The following is a 21,057-nucleotide window of genomic DNA, read 5'->3' as shown; positions in this document are numbered from 1 at the left end:
CCTCCTCCACACCCTGACCCAAGTGCTCAGCCCCAGCTTCTTTTTTTTTTTCACCTGACTCAGTAGAACTGATCTAACTGCACATTCTAGACTGATGTTTCTGGACGAAATACACAGAATTAAGAGTACCAGTTAGTTCCTGGCTCTGCTACTTTTAAACTCTTTGACCTTGGAAAATGCCCTTTAGCGCTTCAAATCTCTAAAAATAACAATTTAAAAAATATGCTGTATCCTGCTGATTTCATAAGTTTGCAATGAGGATCAAGTTAATAGGCCTGATATTGTTCAGTGAACCATAGAGGGCTATTCAAAATTGAGCCGTTATTGCTTGATCTCTGTTTTCTTATTTACTTTGCATATTTCTCTCCAAACTCCAATTCTGACCTCTCTCAAGCATCCTAAGGGCTGGAGGGAGGGACTTGGGCATCCACGCTGCTGCAGGAGATTATCTTCCTCATCAGCACTTACTGACCACCAGCCCTGGCTTGGCCTGATGCCAACTCTAGGTGCATTTCATTGTTGATGGTCCTAGGAAACCTGCATAACAAGTGTGTTTTGTTGTGTCTCAGTTAACAGATGAAACCAAGATTGAGAAACATAAACAGAAAAAAAAAAACATACAATTTCAAGGTGACACAGCTACAGAATGCAAGTTTGAAAATTACACTCAAATTCTGTCTCTAAAGCATTTGCTGTTTCCAAAGACCGTGCAAGAATTTTACTACTGTTTGCATCTCCCATGCAAAAAGCTTTGTCCAGAACAATGCTGGGATTCAGAAAATATTTGAGAATTAAACAGAATTGATCATCACTTGGAAAAATTTTTATGGGTCTATTGAGAATTTTTAAAAAAGATGTTTTGTGAGAACAACTTGCAGAGGAATTGCCCAAGGATGCAAGTTGAGAGTCTCGTCTCTCTTCCTCCTTTCTTGCATGCCCCTCTCCTCACCAGTGTTTCCTCTCCTCTGTCTACACATCTTAGTTCATTAGTCACCATCCATGCACATGCTTCTCTGAGCATCAGCCCTTTGGATACTGAGAAAGGTCCTGGTCAGGTGGGACTTCTTATTAGCCACCCTGAAGTGCTGCTGTGAGCACTGAATGGGGAGAGCAATTCCTGGGGCTTTGCAAACCCTCAGTAAATAGGGAACAAACCAACCCTCTCTGTCCTCTCTAGGTGTTCATCCCGCACCAGGATATTCAAACCCCAAATTACAGATCTACAGAATGATTTGCTTGGTTTTACTGGCTAAGGCAAAAGTCTTAACAGAAACAGAGCTCCCAAGACAGCAAGAGAAAAGCTTGGAAGGAAGGCAGATCCTGAGTCCTGCCCCACCTGGGTTTGCATGGTTGGTAAGAGAAAATGTCCTCTTCCTCGTTGGTCACAAGGCATTGAGGAGTGAGACACTTAAATGGGGGACTGTGTCTTAAGTTTTAGATAACCAATACTAATCTGTGTTGGGGGAAGATGCTGGGGAGGGGTTGGACACATCGACTTTTGTGGGGGTCTGGAGAGGAAGTGGAAATGCTTCCCTAGTGCTTGGGCACTGTCCCCAAGGGGGGAGCACTGTCCCCACTCTTCAGCACTCTCCTCGGTACTTGGGCACCCTTCCCTCTGCTCCGGCACCCTCCAGGATGGCAGAAGGTTCCCTAGTGCTCTGGGCCCTGCATAATACCCCAGCACCCTGCCCCAGTGCCTTAGCATCCTTCTAGAATTTCAGCTTCTTCCCCCAGTACTTCAGAGAGTGTGCAAGAGTTGGGAAAGGTCCCTCATTGACGGGCCAAGTAGGAATGCAGGAAGGGGAAAGAAAAAAAGAAAAAAAAAGTTCCCCTAAGATCAACAAATATTTTCTTTAATATGTGTGTGTGTGTGTGTGTGTGTAAAAAATATATATATATATATATATAGATATATGTATATATTTTAGTTGTTGATGGGTATATATATATATATATATATATATATATATATATCCTCCATGTTATAGATTTTTTTAAAAAATCCCTGAGTTTTAGGGAAGTGGGATTTTTAAAAAAATCTATAACATGGGGAAGATATATATATATATATATATATAGATATATATATATATATACCCATCAACAACTAAAATATATACATATATATATATATATATTTAGTTGTTGATGGGCTTTAATTTTATTCATTTTATTTATATGCAGTGCTGAGAATTGAACCCAGTGCCTCACATATGCTGGGCCAATGCTTTACCACTGAGCCACAAACCCAGCCCAGAACATTTTATTTCTGAAACAGAAATTTCAAATGAAAAGTACCAGGTGTGCAGATGTGCAATAAACTGCAGCTATTATTGTGTATTTCAACCTTACTTCCCAATGATTTATGTTTCTTATCTTCACTGTTTGACTTTAAGTGCCTGACAACAGGATGCTTATCTGATTTATTTATTTTTATTGCCTATAGGGATTGTACATGGAAAAAACTAAAAAGATATTTGTGCAATAGGTGATGTTTGTGTGTTTGTGTGTATGTGTGTGTGTATGTGTTTGTGTGTGCGTGTGTGTGTGTGTGTGTTTAATCACAGAAGACTAACCACTAGTTTGGTAATCATCAATACATATGAAATATACTCCTTGAAAAGAGTTCCTACACACTGAGTACAGATTGTAGGCATGAACAAAGTCAGAATGATGGGATTACAAGCAAAATTTAAAACTGACCCCAAATTCTGAATCTTAAGATTAATTTGCCACCAAAAATTTGTCTTAGATTTGTAAGAATTTTTGATTGACTCTATTTCTGAACATTAAGAGATTCCACATGATATTTTAAGTTAGAAGATCTCTGAAAGAGAAGGGTTATAGCCTCCATATTGTAGAATTTTTAAAAAAATCCCTGAGGTTTAGGGAAGTGGGAACTAAATTATTTTAGCTCATGTACCTACTATAATGAATTGAACTGAGAAGGTGAATCCAGGCACCTTTTCCTAAGAAGGACCATGAATTTCACCAGCGTAGGTAATTTATTCATTTGAATTGGGAAAAAGGATTCTCAAATGTAAGGCGTTAAATAGTTCCTTTGTATGAAAAATAGGTTTTCTTAATTTTTTCTAAATATTTTTTATAGCCATCAGACTGCTTCACTGATTAGCATCTGGGATTTGAGTGAGTACAGAACATTTATATAATTGTATTGATGGAAATGGTGGGGGGCATTGACCTCGGTCCAGAAAACATTTAGTAATACAGAGAATCTCTATTGCAGTGAGACGCAGTGTGTTCCAGAAGAAGGGTCTGAAGCTGAGGGTCCCCAGCAGGTCCCATTAGCCAGAGCAGTGCTGTGTCCTGATTGCGTCGCTCGGTTTTCTTGTTGAACACCAGAGACCGTCTTCTCCAATCAGCCCTGGGTTCAGGTTCTCTTCTGCACACTCTGTTGCCTTTGTAGCTTCACCCCAGCGGCTTCTCACATCCTGATTTACTGCATTCAACAAGACAGCAGGCTTTCTGCACATCACGGCCTCCTCGGGGCATGTGAAAGGCACACGCAGGCGAGTCAGGCAGAGCAAGCAGCCGGGGTGAGACGCTGACCCCTGCAAACCAGGTGGACGCAGGCTGGCAGGACTGTGTGCAGGAATCAGGCTCAGACGCTGGAAAGACTCAGGCATGGACTTCCGTCATCCAACTTGGGCCACCTGGGAAATTTGTTGAACCACTTTTCTCCTGCTCTGCACCACATCAAAATCATACCTCAGGAACAAAGTGTTGGTTGGGATTGTAAGAGATCCTTATGAAAGTATTGTGCTCCGAGTCTGGCCCCACCACAAACAAAAAATTCAAGGTTTCCCACTGTTCTTTCTCCTGTTCTCATTTTTTTGAGGGAAAAACCAGAGGTTGAAAAGGTTTCTTGAGTGGGAAACTTAAAGAAAGATGTCAGAATAGATAGAGGACAAGATTAAATCATAAGAAGTTGGATGTGTAGAGCCCCCAGACAGCTTATAAGCACTCAGGTGTTTGTTTACAGCCATCTCTAATCTATTTTAGAAGCAATTAAAACATTTCGAACCCTGTCCTCCTCTGCTGAGCGTAAGCATGCAATGGAGTGCAATATCTGCCTTTCTCTGTCCTAATAACTGGTCTCACTGTCCCAGGCCTCATGAATATTTGATCACACAATCCACCTAGTTCTGTTACATGAACTATGAGAAGTGAAGTGTGGATAGCATTTTTTCCTAATCAATTAACCCAGATATACCAAGTGATTGAAGATAACAGTGGGGTTTCTGGTTCCTGGGACGAAACCCTGAGGCCTGGAGTGTGCAGTTCAGTTCTTGACCCTGAAGAACAGCTGTCACATGGGCTAAGAAGCTGCAGGTACAATGATAGTGGCTGGATCAGCAGTCAGAGATTGCTCCATCAGCAGAGGGCCCATTCTGCAAACAGAACATCCGAGAAAACCAAGTTGCTTGTGGAGCGTGTCTTTAAAAACAAGAAACTTTACTGAGGTGAGATTGATATTCAAAGCATTTCATGCATTTAATGTGTACAATTTGATATGGGTGGACTTCATCACACACTCAAAATATCATTGCCACATTCTACGTAATGGAGATATTCAACATACCCCAAGGTTTCTTTGTATTCCTTGTTTTTGTATTTCTTTTCAATTTTTTATTCTTGTAGTAAGAACATTGAGCATGAGGTCTACTCTATTACATTTTGAAGTGCATGATATTCTATGACCATATTGATACCTGTGGGCACCACATGGTAGAGCAGCTTTTTGAAATTGATTCATCTAGAATAATACAGACTTTCTCTACATTGAAACACAGCTCTCCATTTATTCTACCCCAGTGCCTGGCAACCACTACCTATTCTCTGCTTTTATGAGTTTGACTATTAGAGATGCCTCACATGAATGTAACATGAAATATTTGTATTATGATTGGTTTATTTCACTTTTTACAATGTTTTAAAGGTTTATTCCTGTTTTAGCATGCTTTGGACTCTTATTCTTTTAAAAACTGTATGATGTACAAATGTATGTATATACATATACATATATGTCTATAAAGATATATTGACATATATCTACATCTACACATATAGATCTATTCATATAGATAGATATGGGTACAGATAAAAAGTATGTGCTAAACTAGTTTTACTTAGTTAAGCCATTAATAATTTATGTATCTGATTTATCATTTTCTTGTCAAATCTAATCATGTTTTATTGTCATTAAGTATTTTTAGTTTATTAACAAACTTTAAATTTAAGAACATTTAAAGAACTTAATATTTTAATAGCCTTTTTAGTGCCCACCATTCAATTTGCTAATCCTGATATCCCAGTTTGTCTGCTAAAGAAAGATATTTACAATGAGGTGCAATTCTTAGTTCTATCGACATAAATATAATCTTATAATTTGTATTGAAGCTTAAACTAAAAGTGAGTTTGGTTTATAGTTCTCTAGATTTTGACTTTAGCAAATATATTTCAGCTTCCAATGACCAAAGTTCAGTCTAATTGATTCAGTTAAATTGTCAGTCAGCCTGGTTGGAGAGGAGGTGAGGCAACTTCATTGAGAACTATTTTTCAGATCAAAAGAGCTTGTTGGTTGGCATTTGTCGTCATTGGTGAGTCCACTGAGTCAGGGGAAAGACAAGCTGATCCTGAAGCCATAGGAAGATCACAGGGACCAAGGCACGTGTCTCATCGGTGAGGGAAGGCGAGTGAAATTGTGGATATTGTTGTTTTCTATGAATTGTTCTGCTTTAAAAGAAAGAAGGAAACAAATAAGTAGGCAGACACAAAGAGCAAGAATCACCTAAGTGCAGCTTAGACAGCACGGTGTTTCCTGTTAAATTCCCTGTGTAGATACATGGGATGGAGCAAGGAGGCCCTCCCGGGTGGCCATGGGTTTAGGATACTTGTATTCTTGTCAATTTCTAAGAAAGATTGGTGCAAATAAAGAGGTCAGTGATCACGTGTAAATGCAAAACCAACTTCTTTGTCTGAAAACACAAAATAGTGTTTTATTCATTTATTTGCAGAGAGTAGCCCTGTGCTCTGGGAATGGTTTTCTTCCATGCTCTGGAGTGCCATGGAGACAGTACAGCTGTTTTCCTTGGCATCTGCATATGTGCAAGTTAACAGACACCATGAGAAACTGGAGCCCAAAAGAGAATTCAAGGCAGAGCCGGAGGAGAGTGCAAAGCCTCAGGTTCTAGAAGCCTGTGGAAGGAAGAAGAAGAAAGAGAAGGACCAACCTGAGTCCAGAGTGTGGGAAGGAGTGAAGTCATGGAGCAAACAAGGTGGCTCTTTTGTACTAGGGTTGGTGACGTGAATTGGGAGTCACCTAGACTTACATAAAGACCGAGTTCTACCTCTGGGTATCCTCTGCCACCACAGGCCCTCAAGAGGCAGAGGAGAACATCATAATGGCTTGGTTTGAAAATTAAACACCTTACACTCATGCCATCCTTGTTTGAGAATTATTTTTCTTGTTTAATGGACAAGGGAGCATGTAACCAAGATAATCTTGATACAAGTCCCCCTCCCGAGCCATGGTCAGCAGGTACTTATTGCTGATTCTGAAGGCTATGGTTGCTTCCCTGTACCATGTTGGCTCTGTAGATTAGGAAGGAAGGACGTTGGTCAGGGACTATTTATAATGAATGGAAAATGGGAGGAAGCACAGGCCGGGGAAGACCAAGGTTACAGTTAACTGTGTGGCATAGGAGGCAGGGTGAGAGGTTAACAGGGCTTTCTGTTCTAGTTTTTGGGAATGGTAGTCTGATCAAGTGTGAGAATTCTGTGAATCCAATGTAGAAGGGAAGACAGAAAGAAGGCTCTGTGCCCAGAAAAAGTAATCCATTCTTCTGGGGCTGGAAGTCAGTTAGCCAAGCTTTAGACCCTTATTAGAGCTGTTTGAGGTGACCCCATAGTTAGTAGGTAGACAAGCCCAAGGTGAGAATCTGGGATTTGGGGTCAGGCAGATTTGAGCTCAAGTCTTGGCTCTGTTGCTTACTATTTAAGGAAAACCAAACATACTTAAACATCTCATGAGTGTTAGTTTCAAAATAAAAACAGAAATGAAATCTAGTTTATGAAGGCAGTTGAGAAGGTAATGTCTATCAGAGGGCCTGCTATGATGACTGATGACATATTTAACAAGCTGACATGAGTATAGCTTCAGTGCCACACACAGCGCATGCTCATACCTTTCCCAGAACCTAATGCAGCATTCGGGTGATTGCCTGGGTCCAGACAGTGGCAAGGTTGCAAAGTGGGTTGAGAGTGATTTCAGTCTAGCAGAAAGCCCTTATGGAATTAGTTCTCCTTTCAAAACATCTGACCTCCATCCATCCAACACTTTAATTAAATCATGGAGGGGTTTGCTTTCATCCGGCTCTGTCTAAACTTAGACCTCATTGAACTACTTGAGGGACAGGGTAGACCACAGTTCTGTGGACCTTCACTCTTACTGTTACCCCACATGATGACTGCTCCTGGCATTGTGAACGTCTGCATTCTTACGTCTCTTGGTTCACTTTCAAACATTTGAAAATATCATCCAATAAATTAGGAAGACTGAGAGATGGGCAGAATGTTTTCAAGTGTCTTGATGATTGTGACATCTAGGGGTGTCACATGGCCATACAAGATGCCCCATTCTTAGCAAACAGATTTCCTTTCTGCACTGTACTCTGTGTCTATATTTTTGGCCTGAGGTTGAGAAACCCATAAGATGAAAGTTAAGTATAGCATTGATAGTGCTTCAGATATCCCACCTTGATGAAAAGAACACACTTTATCCTGTTTCAAATGAGGACAACAACAATATTGATGCTTTTTTGCAGATAGACACTGAATAATGACTGTTGTAGTACTTTGTTCAACTAAAATATGTCATCAGTCATGACAGTATCTATACGGTATGGCCTCTTTCTTATTGGTGCTATTCTTAACAGGAGTCCCTTTGTAAATTTGGTGAGGAATTGATAGAGGTTAGGTATCACTGTTCATCTAGTTCAGCTTATGAGCACGTGCATATCTAGCTATTTGATTTTCCATTAGGTGCCTCAATATTGATACTCAATATTGGTGAATATGAGGATCCTTCATGGAAGCTGATTGAAATCCAAATACCTCATTTGCAAAAGGAAATTTTACAAATGAGAAATGAGGTAGGATTTCCTCAACAGATGAGAAGTGTAAAATAAAGAGGGTAAAGCATAGCTGAAAGTCTGGTTATATATGGTTGAGATAATACCATATGAAATGAGCTTTAACATGCACTGCATTTGATAATCTAGAAAATCCATGCCACATTTCACTCATTCGTTTGTCCATTTATCAATAATTTCTGTGATGTATTATGTTCTTATTCCTGTGGACCACTATCTTGCAGTTCTGTATCAATTTCATGGGTTTAATCTGAGTTCCCCCTACCACTCTGGGGTTTATTTGGATGGGTTAATGCATCTTCTTTGCAGAGGTGATGCCAACTTATCAGGAAGACTGGGCTTCAGGGTTCTTGAGCTGATCATGATGCTCTCGGGGTGGCTGGGTGATTGATGTGTTGTATAAATAGAAGGTTGAAAACACAATATGGGAATAGGAAGAGCCAAATGTCAAAAAAAATTGTTCTGAAAATAACAATTTAAATGTATGCAAATTGCCTAATTAATTGACCTCATTTGTGCTTGCAGATATCCTCTGCCTTCCCCTTTGTGAATTGGGTATTTTTCATTGTGCTCCAAAACAATATTCCAAGGTTAATTAAACCCTTTCAAGCTATAGGTTAATATTCAATTCATATGTAAACACATTTATAAACATTAATCAAATCCAAATTGCTCATTTTATAAATACTGCTTTATTCATTTTCAGGTAATGAATGTGCTCTGCATTTATGCAGGGTTGGTCTTGGGGAGTTCTCGTTGGGGAGATGATGTTTATTTAAACAGCAACTTAGTGTTTGTTTTCCAGTCAATTGCCACCTTCCCTTGTTCCCAGTTGTTGTTTTTTTTTTTTTTCTTCCATAAAGACTTAGCACAAAGGCTTCCTCTGGTGCTGATGGGACGTATACAATATAATGATGATGATTTCATCCAGGAGCATTTGTGTTTAAAGAGATGTCAAAGGAAGACTGGCTCATGTAAGAACAGGCCAAATAGGAATGCAATCAGTACAATCTCTAGCCTCAAATCATCAGTGTATTTTTTTGTCTATTCATTAATTAAATGGATAAATGATGTGCTCATTCTTTGTTAGCCGTCTATCTATCCATCCATCCAGACACGAATTTATTCAATAAGCATCTGATAAATATTCTTATACATCAGATTTGAAAAGCCTTTGATCTGCTCCTAATTCCCAGGCTCCATCAGAGAATCACGGAATCTGATATGTCTAATTTAAAAAAAAAATAAATCCCAGAATAATTATTATGTGCAATGAAACTTAGCAAATTTTTTCTCATATTCATATGTGTTATGCTCATGCTTTGTGCTGGGTGCTGAAACATATTGGGCATCAAGTGTAAGATTTTGACTGAGACAGATATTTCCTTAAGGTACTATTATTATTTACAGTTAGTTTCGTAGTAGGGGGCATATAAGGTGTTATGGGACTCTGACTTGAGATTCTAAAATAGGGCAAGGGCCAGGAAAGGGCTCCCTGAAAATGTCATTTTAAGCAGAGCCTGAAGACTAACTGGGCATCAGCCACAGGCTGATGATTTCCCAGGGCAGTGGCCGAGCCACCTGGAACAGTGGCTCCTTGATGGTGGACTTGGAGACATCAAGCCCCGGCAGCAGACCCTGGCAGGAAGCTGGAGCAGGCAAAGAAGGAAAATTGTGAGCACTCTGTGGTCACCCAACATCTCTGGGGAGTCTCAGCAGTGCAGGAGAGGTGAGAAACCTAAAAGGAAGGAGAGATCCAAAAATAAAATCTATTTAATGATCATTTTTGTGATGGCACTTCATCCCGTTAGGTGTGGTCTCCTGACACAAGCAAGGGTGTTTGGGACCACAGTGACATCAGACAGGATGGCGGTGGTAATCCTGCTTCATGATTTAAATGATGTTACCCCTGACTTTGCATGCTTTATTCTTGAGCTTTGTGAGAACATCGAAGAGTAGATGTCCTTTATCATTGAACACAGAGGCTTTTTAAGTACACACCAAATCATGATTTTATCCCAGAATGAATTCAGAGATTAAATAAAATGTTATCTCTACACTGTTTCTTCCTCAAAGTCAGAGATGATTTCTCATCTGGCATTGGGAAATGGGAATCATTCTACTCTCTCTCTTCTCCCGTTTGCCTGGTCTCTCATTTCCTCTGTTTTCTATTTGTCCTTCTTCCTTTTACATCCACCCAGGGATCTGACTTGAACCCTTCCCTCAGCTCATACAGACGCGAGTGAACTCCTTGGCTAACTTTTGTGTCAAGTGTAAAGAAAGACTTCTTCCCCCCTCCGGAAAAGATTGCGTTCCATTTACTTTTCTCCTAACTTTTAGACAGGGCACTGACATCCTCACTTTCTAGACAAAGCCACCTGCTTGAATTCCTGGTGCTGCGACTCCTGAAAGCTGAAACCGATATTTCCTTACGGTACTATTATTTACAGTTAGTTTCATAGAAGGGGGCGTATAAGGTGTTATGGGACTCTGACTTGAGATTCTAATAGGGCAAGGGCCAGGAGAGGCCTCCCTGAAAAAGTCATTTTAAGCAGAGCCTGAAGACTGAATGGCTTTTGACCTGACCAAGCTTCTGTGCATGACTAATAAATGTGTGTTTATTTCTGTGTGTGTCAGACCTTCAGGTAGGTCCAGCGAGGAACAAGGAGAAAGCAGTTTTGGAATTCCTGAATGGTGAGCTTGGAAGGTGACGATGCAGACAGGGAAAAGGCCATCATGAAAGACATCCCATAACCCAGACGAGTGTGTGTGTGCAGCCGCACGTCCATGTCCATGTGGGTACATGTGTACGCCTGCATGTGTTCCGTGTGCATGTGCGGGTATGCAGTTGTGAGAGAGTGCTCTCAGAGGAGTGTGGATGCCTTTGAGAGTATGTTTGTAGAATGGCTCCAGGAACTGCAGAAAGGAGAGAAAACCAGGGACTCCAAATTGCAATTTGAGATGACAGAAAATACTTTCTGAAACATCACTTTTAAAATAATGTTGTCACAGTACAGCATTTATCATGGCGAGTGCGTGGGTAACTAGGATGGATTTTCACAGATTAAACACATTCAATGCCAAAACCAAGGAACAAAACATTACCAGAAGCACAGTGTCCTCTCTTGTCCCCTTCTACTTACACCCACTCCTCAAAGGTGAACTTTACCTTGGCTTCCAACACTAGGAAGTGCTTGACTGTTGTCCCAATTTTATATACAGTCTATGTGGCCCGTGCTGCTTCTCATCCGGCATCTCTCACTCATGCCTTTGATGAGACTTTTTAAAAGCATTGAGGGATTTAATTTTTAATTTTCCTCACTGTGAAATATTCTGTTGTGTGAACAAATGTCAATTTACCCAAACTTCTATTGCTAAACATGTGGGAAAATTACAGTTTTTGACTAGTATGAATAGTAAGAATGTTCTTGAATATTGTGTTTGGTGAATAAAGGTCTAAGTTTGTTGTTGGAAATCTAGGAGTAAAATTGCTGGCTCATATTGTGTGTATGTGTCCATCCTTGAAAGATTCTGCTAGACGGTTTGCCAATTTTCTTATATCAGTGTATATTTCTACCAGGAATGCACAAGAATTGCAATTGCCTGACACCCTCATTGACATTTTAAAATCTAGATTCAGCATAATGGAGCCTGACAGGAGTATCTTAAGCCTTAATCTAAAATGCTGCTTCCAGGACTGATTTGTAGTGTTACCTTGGTTATCTGTGTAGCGTCTCTGTGTCTCAGCTTCCTCAGATACTTTAATAAATAATAATCATGTGTGTATGTATATTTATGTATATGTGTTTGTACACTTGTCCTCTTAGAAACATTGATGACATAATTATCCAATTAAAATATAGTGTAGATTTAAGGCCTAGATATATGCAGACTTATTCTTTCTCATCCATTACTGGGGGTCGTCTATTAGGTAGCAGCATCACCATTAGGAAGGAGCACATGAAGGTTCAAGGTTAAAACAGTTCCCTCATGGGCCTGGCCTAGAAGAAATTTGTCAGAAACTTGGCACAATGACTAACCTGGCTGGTGTTCACATCAAAGGTTTGGTTCTGCAGCATAAGCCAGGAGTGTGGGAAAGAGAAGTCCCTTCACAGACCAGTGCCTTGGGCCAGCTAGGTGGGTCAATGGCAGTTCTGAAGACATGCAGGTGTCACGGGGCTCAGCCTCTGCTCAGAGGAGAAGATTTGAAATGCAGACCCATTTATGTGGTATGAGTGCTTTTCATGCCTCTAAACCCTTTCTACCCCAGCTCCCCTTGGCAATTACTGGTTGTAAATTATGCCTTTTCTCATGGGCCTCTTGCTCTGGGCACCTCTGAACCTCAAAACACATGCAGGCTTCACATAAGAGGGGCCAGAATCCACAGAGCTGCCTCCTGTGAGAGTGGTGTTCAACAGAGGAGCTCCACGCTGGTGCAGACTGGACCCGACAGAGTCTGTCTTGGAAGTCTTGAATATGAGACCTCAAACAGGAGGCAGGAAGAGCAGGGGCATGACTAATCGGAAAAAAAAGAATCAGAGTAGGAAACTGGATGCAGACCGTAGGCTCAGAAAACAGGCAGTTATTCCAAATGCTGAATCCTGGTCGGACAATCATGGCTAAATTAGTTAATATTTCCGGGAATCTGCTTCCTTATTTTAAAACTTGACTGGTAGTAATAATATTTAACATGGGGCCATCGTGAGGCTTAAACGAAGGCATATTTGGATGGGTTTAAAGCCTCAGAAGAGTCTAAGAACCCCTGAAGACTCTAAGAGAAACCTTCAGTTACTCTTGATGCACAGGGCATGGAAAGCAGAGTCATGACTCCTTGCTGCTATATTTCCTGTCCACTCTCTCTTCTTGTATCAATAGCTCTCTGGTTTGAGGCCATGCTTAAATGTCACCTCTCCCTGTGGTTCTCACTGATTCCCAGCCTTGACACCAAATATAAAATGCCCTGATCTACATCCTCAGAACTCCTGTATCTCCCCCTCTATACCTTCCCCTAATTTCCATGTTACGAGTTCCTCAAGTATAGAGATTGGTTTCTTTTCATCTTAGTATCTCAAGAATAGTGCTAGCAGGGCTGGGGCTGGGGCTCAGTGGTAGAGTGCTTTCCTTGCATGTGTGAGGCACTGAGTTCGATTCTCAGCACCACATAAAAATAAATAAATAAAATAAAGGTATTGTATCCATCTACAACTAAAAAAAATATTTTTTAAAAAAGAATAGTGCTAGGGCTGGGGTTGTGGCTCAGTGGTAGAGTGCTCGCCCAGCATGCTTGAGACACTGAGTTCGATCCTCAGCACCACATCAATGTAAAATAAAGATATTGTGTCCACATAAAAAACTAAAAAAATAAAATATTAGTGCTAGAAAATACAGGGAAAACTCAATGCTTTTTGTATTATTGATAATATAAAATAGTTCTTCAAATTGTTATCTTAACAAGGGCACAGCAAATGTTGCTGCTAACACATGAGAAAGGCTTCACCTTCAGATGTGCAGAATTGTTCCTTTTTCATGTTGTAATCCCTCATTCCCACCTGGATCTGTTTTTTTTATCCTTATCTTTATTTTATTTTGCTTTAAATTTCTACAATTTTTCTCCTACATATGTTGCAATAAATCCCTGAACTAGATTTGCTTGTTTGAGCTCATATTTCCTGTTAAAGCAGAAACTACTGGTAACTATTATTGTGAAATGGGCAAATGATTGCATATTTTGAGTACTGATTTATAACTGTTTCCATAGATACCTGATCATAATAGCTAATTAACTGAACATGTTTTCTGAAGTTCTTTGAATGACATTTCTGCAATAATAAACATCCCACTTTTATTCAATTAGTACATTTTTCTTGTTTCTCTTCTGCAACATTCATAAATGCTACATGATGTCTTGCTTCAATAGATAGAATGTAATAGGACTCAGGTAATCTTTTGATCCCCGTGAGGAGGCTGTTCTGCTCATTGCTCCACCTCAAAGTCATCTTTATCCATTTAATGAACTCCCTGTGCTGAAGGCTCAACAACAATGCACACTTGAAAAGCACATTTTAGGTTAGAAAAGTGCTTTTATACATACTAATCCATTAAAACTTCACAAAGAGCCCAGGGATATCAGGCAGCTATGATCCTCCTTTTGCAGACTGGGGTGTAGAAGCTCCTCTGTGCACAAGCATGGTGTGTGAAATCGCACACCAGGTGCCTGTGCATCCTGGCACTCAGCAATCACTCGTTAGAACTGAGGCTTCACCCAAGGTTGTGCAGGTGGAGAGCTCTGTGGATGGTTTTAAAACTCTCTTTCTTCATTTTGATCCATCACACTTTGGTATTTTCCTTGGCCTCCATTTGTGTTAAACTTAGAGCGATCACCACTTTCTGTACTGCATTATCAGTACTTGATAAGGTACAAGGCTCAAATTGAGGCTTTTTCTACTCCATTCACTCAAAACACTTTTATTGATGATCTAACATCTGATATATATTGTAGATACAAAAAATAGATAAATACAATTTCTGCTTCAAGGAATCAATTCACTCTTGCGTTCCTCAAATGTTCTATATGGTACCTGTGAAGAATGGAGGTTCACTAACCATTTTTTAAATAATAGTATTTTGTAATGTGTGCCCCCAAAGAATGATTAGGTAAAATTTTCCCATGGCTTGATTTTTATCAAGTATTTTCTCATTGGAATTAACATCCTGTGTCTCCTTTGGTTTGAGGTTGTCTACACTACCTCCATCTTGATTCCAAAAAGCTCTTCTAATTTTCCAATCACTGCACACACTTGCTCTTAGGATGAATTTTCAGAATTGAGATGAATGTTTAATAAGAATAACTGTTGGCAAAAGCCCTCTTCACCATGCATTCTCAGTTTTAATTCTCAAATTATGAGGTAGTTAATGATACTATATCTATTTTACAAGAAGAAAATAGAGGATTAGATAGGTAAATGGCTTCCCCAAGTTCACAGTGATTGGCAGGGTAAGATGGTGAACTCCTCTTTTACTGATCCTAACACCTATGCCTTTTTAATTATGTATTTTAAATTGAAACATCAAGTTTTACATTTTTATAGGGTATTATGTAATGTTTCATTATGCATAACATTGTGTAAGGTTCAAATCAAGATAAACATATCTGTCTCCTAAAACATTTAAAATTTTAAAGGTAAAACATTTAAAATATTTTTGTAGCTTTTTGAAATATGCAGCACATTGGTATTATCTATAGTCACAGACTTACTATGCAACTGGACTAAAAAACTCCTTTCTCCCTCCTCTGTAGCTTAGGATACATACCGTAGCCTTCCCATCCTTCCCTGCCAGCTATTGTCTGCAGAGGCTTGGGACCATCATTCCATTCTCCACCTCTATGAAAGTCAAGTTGTTCAGATTCTGCATGAGAGAGACCATGCAGCACTTGTCTCTCTGAGTCTGCTATTTCACTTAACATAATGACTTCCAGCACCATCCATCCCTTGGCCTGTGTTCTTACACTTTGGTGCCTGGTGTGTCAAGGTTCTCTGCTTCATATCTCTTATTGAGATAAAATGATTTCTTATTGTTTTAAAGAGCAAAATCCCCAAGGGTCATGCTTGCCTGGGGTAGAGCATTCCCTTCTTTGAGAATTTAGAAAGGCAACAAATTCCTTGAACCCGGGAAGTTGTAAAGTACATTATTTCACATTTCTATTCCTTTCTATTGAAATTTCAGTTGTATGCTGAAAAGAGGTGCCTTCATGGGGAGATGGATAGCATGCCCTAGAGAAAAATGAAAGCAAGCATGAAGATGCCTGGAGCATCGTTCTCCACGGAAATGGAATGATGCGGGGCGTCAATTGGATTGAGACTGAGAGAGACCCTGAAAGTCAAATCTTCACTCTTATGAAGTTCCTGAACCACCCTCAGTTGGAAACTGGCAATTTTTAAATAAATATCTGTACCCAGATTCTATCCAATTCTTGATGTGTGATAAAAGGAAGAACTGATAAGAAAGGAAGAACAGGTGTCTCTTTTTCTGGAAGACCATCCGACCCTTCCTGTCACTTGGGCATTTCTTCAGTGCTCCTTCAATTCTTGGCCTCTTTCTCTCTCTTTGTATCTCTTTCTTTCTGTGTGTATACATTTACAACTTTGGAAAATAATGCTATTGTTAATCTGTTTCCTGCCCGCCCCCTCTTCCATGGCACTGTGAGCACTTAACCTTAGGGTTGTTTATTCAATTTACAAGTTGGGTGTACACAGGATGGGGCTTACAATCTCTGCCAACAGATGCTTGCTGAGTAGGGAGGCGCACCCACATGATACTGAAAGAGACAAGCAAGTGATGAACAGCGCTACTCATTGTTATAAGTGCCAAAATGGTACTGAATACTAATGCAGTGGGGAAACACCAAGAGGAGTATAATGAGCACTAAATTGCAAGGAACAAAACACAACAATTATTTGAAAGCTTTGGAGATTTTCTTCAGTATAGGCATATTTGAGAGAGATCAATCAGATGCCAAGACATCCCCCCAACCAAAGGCAGAAGCCACAAAGTTTCACAGAGAAAAGTCAGGTAAAAGAGGTCACCATCCATCCATTCAGCATTTGTTACCTGCAATGGAGCTGGCTATACCGATCTGAGCCTGAGCTCCCCTCAGAGAGCCCAGGAGGTCCAGCAGCACCCATGGATTCTGAACAGCTCTTTTGGAAAATTGGGGGTTTCTTTTGTAGAGTCCTGATCAGTGTTGCTCTCCACTCTCTCAAGTGGTAAACTAAGTAAGTCTGGGTGCCCATGCTCCAGGCTCAACAAATACATCCTTAACCAGTTCAAAAAAGAGAGGGTGCCAAAGGGCCCTGCTTGTCACCCCCTGTACAGGTGAGGGAAGGCCACCCAGGCCCTTTCCATTTAGTTGCTCCTTTCCTGATATTTTCATGGTTTAATAGATTGCATTTGAAAAGTAAGAAATAACACAAAGAATCCAAGGGTTCAAATACCTAATAAACATATATTAGAATTAGCTCCAAACAGAGAATGCAATGCATGGAAAGTCCATTAAACTTTGCAGATGCAGTGCAGTGGAGGTGTTGTAAAGGCGAGGAGACGTGCTTTTTGCAAAGGTGGATTCGCAGTCAAGCAAAATGGGCCTATGCAATTATCTTTAGCAATAATGAGTTTAGTGAATATTTAATGCACACAGCATATGTCTTACCTCACAGCCTGGGAAGGAAAACAAAACCCCAGGGAATAGAATAGTGCTACCATGGTCACTCATATTAACCATGCCACCACAGACATGATGGAGGCTTAGCATCTGTTGGGAAAGCACCAGGACAGCAGGTCATCCAAAGTTACAAGAATTGTGGGCACCAGAGCCTGTTTAACAGGCAATGTGGGATTCGGACTTCCCTCCTCCTGTTATTCCTCTGTTCTTTTATGTTGTAGGAACCAATGCCAGCTGAACTCTGGATGAAAGCCTGCAGAATTAGTAACAAGGGTTAATCTGTTAATTCTTACTTGTGTGTATATTTAATTATCATTTTTATTTGTACTGTTAATGGAGGCAGTGCTGACCATACCTTCAGGTATTCAATTCAGACACCTTTTATTTAAAACGTTTCAGTCTTTTCTAGTTAACTGAAATCTGTAGTCTTTTAAGTTTTTCATCTCAAGATTAAGGCTAACAATAGAAATCACCACGGAATTATCATGAGTGTTACTTAGACAATGGATGTCATGTACATAGCACAGTATTTTATGTTAGAAATGCTTACTAATATGAATGATAGTACAAAAAGAAGTAGCCCAAATTTTGTTCCTATCACAAGTACCAGGAAGCAGGCTTGCTTCTAATAACCACATAGCTACAACATAAACATTTTTATGACATTCTGTGAATGAGAATGGAGAAGTGAGGTATTGGGTAATGTGGATAAATAGAGTATGAGGCACTACAATAGGACTTGGGCTCATTTGTCTGATGTATTTAAAGAGGATGGCTGAGTCTTAGTGTAGCCAGTAACTTGCCCAAACAACCCCACTACATGTGCTAGAAATAATACCAACAGTCACACTCCACTGTCAGATCCAGAGTAGGTCTGTACACCTTCCTGTTAAAGCAGGGATCTTCTCACTTAGAATGGTGGGAATCCAGCTGCACAGGGTATGGGGGAGCTGCCTGGGCCCTGAGGAAGCCTGGAGGCCCAGGGTTATGGGGCACAGTTTGGAAACCATCACTCTGACTCCTTCATTTTTCTGACACCCTCTGTGGCCCTGGGAAATTAGCAGGGAAATCAGCATTGGCCCAGATCCAAAACTTACTTAGTTCAGCTGTACATGGCAAGGCCCTTTCCATTTAGTTGCTCCTTTCCTGATATTTCCATGGTTTGATAGATTGCATTTGAAAAGAAAGAAATAACACAAAGAATCCAAGGGTTCAAATAACCTAATAAAAATATATTAGAATTAGCCCCAAACAGAGAGAGAATGCAATGCAAGGAAAGTCCGTTAAACTTTGCAGATGCAGTGCAGTGATCTGGCTCTCCCTGTCGAGGTGTGTGTGGAGAGCCGTGACCTCCATCCATGATGGCTGGAGAAGAAGTGGAAGCCGGAAGATCCCGGGCTTCAGCATCAATCATGGTTTTGAATTTCTGCTGCTAATTAGCTGTGTGATTTGGGCAAGATTGGGTTTGTTTGGTGTTTTACATACCCAGGCCTCATTTTTTTCATAAGCAAGTTAAAAATGCAACTTAGTAGAGAGTATAATAACTCATCTCACACCCTTCCTTTGAGAGCACTCCTGCCACCAGGATTGTCAGTCATGGTGCCGTTTCCTTTCAGCACTCGGCATGTTCTCCTCCCCACTACACAGTGCACAGTGGCCCTTGTCACCTTGACAGTGAGGAAGAGTGAAAGGAAAGTCACTTGCTCCAAGCAGAGTGACGAGTGTCCTCTGGGGGATTGTTTGGCAGCCAGTGGAAAAGAGAGAGTTCTTCAATTTCCACATTGTAAGGACCTTGGGCTCTAGTGTAGGTGTTTTCTACCCCAGCCTCACGACAAAGCCACCATGGAGGAACGCAGAGCAGGGACACTGAAAAAGAAAGTAAAGCTAAAATTGAAGTCAAAACTCCATCTGAGCTTCCGAATACAGCTATGCTTGGTTGTGGTCCAACCCTGGGATCCAGGGTTCGGGGAACCAGCATTACCTCTCTTGTGAGTTAATTTTGGTCATTTTCAGTGAGTGAGTTCCAATAAGAATGCCTAACATTTGGAACAGTTTTCAGGATTATAGGAATAACACGGGAAGCTCAAAAATGGCAAATCCTTTCATTACAACTTTAGATAAATGAAGAAAGCCTAACTACTTGAACTGATCTTGATATTTTTTCTGATATTTTGCTGACACTAAACCCCAAGGCTTCATGAAATAGGTATATTTGAGCAGTTTACTCAAATATTGAGGTTATCTTTTAATTTCCACATTTAAATACATTTAGTAGACTTTAGGAATATTGTGATGTTTAATTTTCTATTCATATGTTATTATACTAATAAAAATGATTTCTCTTAAATGGAAATAGGAGAGTTGTGAAATTAATAATATCTGCAATGATATTCCCATTTATCATACTGTTAATCCTCTTTAATGAGGAACAGAAAGAAATACTATTTATTAAGTGTATGGTATGTCTCAGGAAATTTGCTAAGTGCTCATAAATGTTTTATCTCTTTTGAGTCTGACTCTGAGTATCTAAAATAGAGCCTCTTATCTTTATTGCACAGGTAAAGAAACAGGGGCAGCAAGATTTTGAATACTTCACCTAAATTAATGGAGATAAAGAGAGATGGCTTCAAAGCCTGTGTCAATTCTAGTGTGCCAAACTGTTCCTCTAAAAAATGAAAAGCTGGGAAATTGAGAAGCAATATGGTCTTCCAGAATAGAATTTTGGATATTAAATCTGGCTTCTACATGCATATACAAGACACATTTGCTGTGGGATCTTTGTATTTGGTTAGACCGTTTCCCATGCTGTGCCCTTGGCCTCCAGTCCTGCTCAGGAAGCAGGGTTGACTCCTGCTTATGCTACTCTCTGATCTCAAAGGCACCCTGCCCTGGGAGCCTCCCATATGCATGCTTTCAAAATTATCCCCCACCTCCCTCGATCTCTTCCTCTTTCTTCATTTTCTTCATAGAATTTGATTTGTTCATATCCATCCCCCCTCCACTAAAATATCATCTTCCCGAAAAAAAACAAACAAACAAAAACTTGTCTTTCTTTCCCCACTTGCAATTTCCAAGTCCTTAAATCGTGGGTGCATGGTGTGACTACAAGCATCTGTTGCATGCGGAGAACCACACTCAGTGAGCCACATTACACCTCAGGTTCCCAGGAGACAAAATTACTCCAGACACAATTAGAACAGCCCCCCACCCCCACATGCCTCATGAACTTGGTACAGATGCTCACTGTGACCACTCATCCTGTCCTGGCCTTGCTGGGAACACACACATGGCCAGGGCAGCAGATTGTAGGGTTCTCCATGGAGAAATATTCACATTGCAATCTTCAAGAAGAACATGGCCAATCCGAGGCCATTTGGAACATTAAAACTGCTCTGCAATTCAGAACAGCCAAGCTAAGCCTAGGTGTCCTTTAACAGGTGAATGGATAAAGGAAATATGGTGTAGACATACAAGGGGTTTTTACTCTGCCATAAAGAAAAATGAAATTATGTCATTGGCAGGAAAGTGGGTGGAGGTAGAGCTCATGCTAAATGAAATAAACCAGATTTAAAAAATCGAGGGGTGTATGTTTTTCTCTCATATATAAAACCTTGAAAGGAAAAAGGATTAAAAAAAGGAGTGTGGAGAGAGGATCTCATGAAA

This window comes from Urocitellus parryii, chromosome 7, assembly GCF_045843805.1.
Source record: "Urocitellus parryii isolate mUroPar1 chromosome 7, mUroPar1.hap1, whole genome shotgun sequence".
Classification (NCBI taxonomy): Eukaryota; Metazoa; Chordata; class Mammalia; order Rodentia; family Sciuridae; genus Urocitellus; species Urocitellus parryii.
Note: the sequence above shows the minus strand (reverse complement) of the source record.